General features: G+C 38.2%; 1 protein-coding gene across 1 annotated transcript in view; it reads right to left on the reverse strand.

Moving 5' to 3' along the window:
* PCLO (piccolo presynaptic cytomatrix protein) overlaps positions 1-6,676 on the reverse strand; it is a 529,144-nt gene that overhangs the window by 305,534 nt on the left and 216,934 nt on the right. The window lies entirely within an intron of this gene.

Here is a 6,676-nt window from a genome sequence, read left to right on the forward strand (position 1 = left end):
TCTCACCTATTTTGGTCATGTTGTCAGAAGGGACCATTCCCTGGAGAAGGATGTCATGCTTGGTAGGGTGGAGGGTCAGCGAAAGAGGGGGAGGCCTTCAACCAGATGGATTGATACGGTGGCTGCAATGCTGGGCTCAAGTATAGCAGGGATTGTGGGGCTGGCACGGGATCGGGCAGTGTTTCGTTCTGCTGTGCATGGGGTCGCTATGAGTCAGAAACGTCTCGACGGCACTTAACAACAACAACAACATCTAGCTTCTCTGGTAGCTTCCCAAGAGTGAGTGAGGATCATGGGAAAATCATGTGAAGAGATATCAGTACCCTGCTAGTTACACTTCTCACAGTAAGAATAATTGTAAAAGATGATATTTTTAAAGCATGTACTATGTGCCAGGTACTAAGTTTTTTACCTGACTTAACTCAGTAAACCATCACAACTCAACTATGCACAATTACTCTTCTCATTTCTGAGATGTGGAAACTAAAGCATACAGAGGTAATGACCTTACTCAAGAACACAATCAGTAAACCAAGACAAGAGTCACACACACAGGCAGACTCCACAGTCCTTGATCTTTCTTAAATACTACATTACACTGCCCTCACAGTAACTTTTTAAACAAAACACTCCCATGATTACAGTGGCATAAATCACCATCCACAGTCCACAGTCAGTTCTAGAAACTCAAGATCAAATTTGGGGGCTTTCACTGCTAGGTGGTGACACTCAGTAGAAAAAAAAATTGTATTTGCAGGTGGCCAGTCACCATTTCCCATGTGGAATTTATCTCAAAAGAAATTCCTTTTTACTTTCTTGTGCAACTATACTCTCCTAAGTTCCATCAATTCTCACCCTTTTCTATATATTGTAGATGAAGCACAACATTTTGTATTTCTCAAATTAGGCAATATGTTTTAAATAAACATAAATTTAATAATAAAATTCCAGTGAGGTTTATAAATAATGCATTGTTTCCTGATGCAAACAGATGGTGTAAGCAATAACCAAAACCAAACCAAACTCACTGCCATCGAATCAATTCTGACTCATTGTGACCCCCTTTGGGTTTCCAAGGCAGTAAATGTTTATGGAAGTAGATTGCCTAGTCTTCCTTCCACGGAGTTGCGGGTGGATTTGAACCACCAACCTTCTGGTTAGCAGTCAAATGTCTTAGGCAGTATGGCGCTAGAGCTCCTTGGTATAAGTAATAGTCTATAACAAATTACCATTAGAAATTGTTTTATTGTGAAAATCAGGCCAAATTAAAAATAACTCTATCTATAAATGCACTACTTTGGAGTAGCTAAATAATTCAGTCACTGTCTTTCAGTTTTCTTAGGAGTGGAAAATAGCATAGTCCTCTCCTGACTTAAGGAGGAGTGGTTTTGGGTTTTTTTTTTTAAGTTTGTTTTATTCCCACAATAATACAGTTTTTTAGAAAAAGTACCAGAGTGTAACCATTTTATTTTACCCTGAAGAACATATGTTTTTTTAAAAATTTATTTTTTATTATTTTTTTTTTGCATGGCCAACAGCCAAAGTTCAAAAACCTTTCTTTAACACACCAGTTCTTCATACACTCTTTATTTTTAAAATGTCACACATTTTATGTCTATTTCCTGAAAAAAATAGCAGAAACTTGGCAACATCTAAGCACCAGCTCCCCAATTTGTTTTTATGAAAGTACACAGCCTGGGCAGATTACAAAACATTGGGAGGCAGGTGATGTTCTTCCCACAAGCTCACTGAGTTCCTCATTTAAAAAGGACATGGCACAAGGTTGGACACCCACTATCAGAGGCCCAACAACAGATGGACTGACTAAGAATTAGCACTGGTGCCAAAATCTAGAAATGTCAAAATAAAATAAAATAAAACACAAAGGATGAGTAAAAGTGCAGGAAAAACATGTGTGAAAAAGGGGAAACTGAAATTGGAATGAATGCTGAAGGAACTGAGATTTAAAAATGTATTTCCAATTGCTGAAAGAAGAACTCATTTCATACATTAGTGATATGACAGAGGAATGAAGTAGGTTACTTATTTTTTTTAATGATAAATTCTAAATAACTGCCATAGTTTTCACACGTTTATTTAGGAATCTTTTACTACAGAGCAAGTATAGAGGTTTGGACTCTAACAGATATATCTTTGGACCTGGGCTTTAAGGGAAGGTTATTATTTGGACAGTTGAAGGGCCTAATGGAGGAATGAGAAGCCCTGGTGGCACAGTGGTTCAGCACTCAGCTGCTAACAGAAAGGTTAGTGGTTTGAAACCATCAGTGGCACTGTGGGAGAAATGACCTGGCAATCTACCTCCATAAAGATTACAGCCCAGGGAACCCTATGAAGCAGTTCTACTGTGTTTGATAAAGTCTCTAAAATGCCACTATGAGTTGGAATTGACCGGTGACAGCACACAACAACAGCGGAGGGATCTACTGTAAACAGGAAAAGTGATGCTTGAGAATTAGGTCTAGGATTAGGAGCTCTGGTATCATAGTGCCTAAGGCACTTGACTGCTCACCAGAAGGCTGGCGGTTCAAACCCACCAGCCACTCCTCGGAGGGAAGGTTGGGCAATCTACTTCTGTAGTGATACTGCCTCGGAAACCCAAGGAGGGGTCGCTATAAGTTGGGTCTGACTCAACAGCACATAACAACAACAACATTAGGTCAAGGAGAGCCTTGAATACTAACTAGGGTCATACATGTGAAAGTCATCCTTAAACAAGAGAGAGAAAATACGAGAGTATTCTGAGTATAGAAGAGTGTAATAAATGACATGAAGAAAATAAATATTAGTAAAATTACTCTGACAGTGTTATACAGGATATATTGAGCTAGAAAGAATGGAGGCTGGGAACTGGCTTAGCTGAGAAAGCATACTAGATTCTGGGAGGCTGGCAAAAACTGTGCTCATCAATTTTTCCTTTAGCCTCTGTGAAGGATTTAACCAGCACCAGCACTCCTGGGACAGAGAATAAAGCTGCTGGTAATGCTAATGCTTTACTTGTTGGCATAAACTGGGTCATGAATGATTAGTTCTCATCTGAGAATCACTTAAAGGAAGTAGTTGTTTGTTTTTTTTTTTAAAAAAAGAGCAATTAGGCAGATCATATGGGTCCAATGAACACCAAGAAAATAAATCAATGCTAAGAGGCATATCTAGATTCATTATTTTAAAATTATAACTATTATAACATCATCTTTATGTAGAAATATTCAAATACATATTACATATAGGCCACAAAATCAGATTACTGTTCTACATCAGTAAATAGTAGAAAAATGCTTTTTTTCCCCCAGAGAAATGAGACAGGCATTCAAAAACAAACTTTAAACAACTCAGTTATAGTTCCTGTGTAATGGCAGGGTTTTATATATAGACATATATATATATATAAAGAGAGAGAGAGACTTATAACTATAAAATTTTCATGGGAAAAAATATTTGACAACACACTTCAAATGGCTAAGAAATAATTCAAGATGAAGAATCTAGAATGGAGAAGTTGTAGTATAAATGAATTGAATTTATTCTTCCCTTACAAAATCTCTCCAAAATGCAGATGTTTTCTTTCATAAAACTGGTTATATCAGCACTATGTAGAGAAGTGCTAATTGAAAGCCAACAAAGGATTGCACAATAAATTGTCATACAATGGAAAAAAAAAAAACTTACATATCAAAATGTTAATAGAGTTTTTAATTTTTTTTATTGTGACCATGGGTACAAATTTACAAAGCAGATTTATTTTACTCACAACAGTTCATGTACATTTGGTTTCATGGCCCCAGTTATAACCCCAACCATAAAAAGCTCTCCTCCCATCTTCTTCCCTGAACCCTTATCTATGCTGCTTTCCCTCTATGAAAATGCTGGCCTCTGATGTCTCATGGTTGATTGATCTAGGCAGTGCATCTCCCTGGGGTAGCTGTTCAGCTTGTAGGTATTTCTGTTTGGTTGAGAGCTAACCCACAGAAATTGGTACAGTTCCAGGCCTGAAGGATAACCTGATGTCACAATCTTAGGGGTTTCACCAGTCTCTAACAAACCAGTAATTCTGGTCATTTTTATGTTTATGAATTTGTTTCATATTTTTCCTCTCACTCTATCCAGGATCTCCAATTCTGATCCCTTTGTGAGTGGTTGGCATTGGTAGCTGAGCACCATCTAGTTCTTCTGGTCTCAAGGTCATGAAGGCTGAGGTTCCCATGGTCTGTTATATCCTTGGACTTACTGTTTCCAAATGATTTTGATTTTCTTCACTCTTCATTGTTCCAGATGAGGGGATACCAATAGTTGCATCTTAGAGGGCTGTTAGATAGCAAAAGACTCCTGTAGGAGCTCTGGTGGCATAGTACCTAAGGCATTTGACTGCTAACCAGATGGCTGGCAGTTTAAACCCACCAGCCACACCTTGGAAGGAAGATTGGGCAATCTACTTCCTTATAGATAGCACCTCAGAAACCCAAGGAGGGGTTGCTATGAGTCAGAAATGACTTGGTGGCAGTTCCCCCCCGCCGGGTCGCTACTCAACAAAGTGGGATGTAGAAAAGATCATTATGTATTATGTTGTGCCAACTGAGCATGATGTTCCCCAAGACTATGGTCCTAAGCCTGCAGTCCTGGTGACTTCTCCCTCAAGGTGTTTGGTTTTCTCCGGGAAGCTACTCCAACCTCGTCCCCTGTAGTATTTCTGTACTGTATATCGATATTTTTTAACGCAAGTACATATGTAAGGCTATCTTCAGCCAAATCTACTCTTGGTCCTGGGTGTATTCCTATTCGCCTACCCACTGCTGATATTCTCTACTGTGTATGCATCATTCATCAATAGCCTACTGTTTGCTGCCACTATTGTGCATGTAATAGTATTTACCTCTGTTGTCTATATTTTGTATATGATTCTGTGTCCTCTTTTCCTTATTGTCATTGTGCTGGTCACACACTTCTGTTATATTGCCTTTCCCTTCACCCAAATCAGCACGTGATTCTAAATTAGTCAGAAATTTTCCCTCTCCTCCCCTCCCACCCTTGATAATCAGGCAAAGTAAATTTCCTTCCCTGCACAGACCTTTCGTTGACTTTTTACAGTAATGGACTCACATAATATTTGTCCTCCTGTGATTGACTTATTTCACTCAGAATAATTTCCTCCAAATTCATCCACATTAAGAAGCAATTCATGGATTCATCATTATTCTTTAATGTTGCATAGTATTTCATTGTGTAAATGTACCATAGTTTGGTTATCCTTTCATCTGTTGATGGGATGGACACTTAGGCTGTTTCCATCTCTTTACTATAATGAATTGTGCTGCTATGAACATGGGTATGCTTATGTCTATTCATGCCCTGGATCTCACCTTTTTAGGATACACTCACAGTAATAAAATTTCTGGATCAAATGATATTTCTATTTTCAATTTTTTAAGGAAAATCCATACCATTTTCCACGGCAGATGTACATTTTACAATTTCACAAGCAGTATATGAGAGTATCAACCTTCAGCAAAATTTGTTATTTTCTGTCTTGTTGAACTTTGCTGTTATTGCTGGGGTGAGATGGTATCTCATAGTTGTTTTGATTTGCATCTCACTAATAGCTAATGATAGTGAGCATTTCTTCATATGTTTGTTGGCCACTTGCTGTATATCTTTAGTGAAGTGTGTGTTCATGTCCTTTGCCCATTTTTGAATTGGCTTGTCTTTTTGGTGTTGAGGGGTTGAAGTTTTCTGTAACTTTTAGAGATAAGTCCCTTGTCATATAGGTCATAGCCAAGTTTTCTTTTTTCCAAATCTGTAGGTTTACCCTTTTGGAGGTCTTTCGATGCACAGAAGATTTAATTTTTAAAAGGTCCCTGTCCTCTAGTTTCTCCTCCCTTGCTTGTGCCTTGTGGGTTATTCTTGATAGCCTATTTGTGCCATAAGTTAGGGCCCCTGGGTTTGACCCTATTTTATCTTTGATGAACTTTATGGTTTTGGGTTTTGATCCACCTTGAGTTCATTTTTCTGTATGGAGTGTGGTATAGATCTGGTTCATTTGTTTGCAAATGGATATCCAATTTTGCCAGCACCATTTATTAAAGAGGCTATCTCTCCCCAATTTAATGGGTTTTGGCCTTTTGTCAAAGATCAGTTGTTCATAGATGGATGGGTCTATTTCTGGGTTCTTGATTCTGTTCCACTGGTCTATTTGTCTGTCATTGCATCAATACCATGCTGTTTTGAATACTTGTGCTGTAGAGTAGGTTTTGAGAAGAGGGAGTGTGAGACCTCCTACTTTTTCTTTTATAGCAGTGCTTTGCTTATCCGAGGTCGCTTTCCTTTCCATATGAAGTTAGTGATTGGTTTTTCCATGTCCTTAAAGAATGATGATGGAATGTTGTTCAGGATTGCATTGAATATATAGATTGCTTTGGGTAATATTGGTCTTTTCACAATATTCATCCTTCCTGTCCAGGAGCGGCATGGTCTTCTACTTGTGTTAGGTGTCTTATAGATTCTTGTAGTACCATTTTATAGTTTCCTTTGTGTAGGTCTTTTGTATCCCTGGTAAGATTTATTCCTAAGTACTTTATCTTTTTGGTTGCTATTGTAAATGCTATTGTTTTCCTTATTTTCTTTTCAGAGACCTCTTTGTTGATGTAGAGGAATCCAACTGATA

This window comes from Orycteropus afer, unplaced genomic scaffold, assembly GCF_000298275.1.
Source record: "Orycteropus afer afer isolate SDZICR_OR568_19922 unplaced genomic scaffold, OryAfe1.0 scaffold00007, whole genome shotgun sequence".
Taxonomy (NCBI): Eukaryota; Metazoa; Chordata; class Mammalia; order Tubulidentata; family Orycteropodidae; genus Orycteropus; species Orycteropus afer.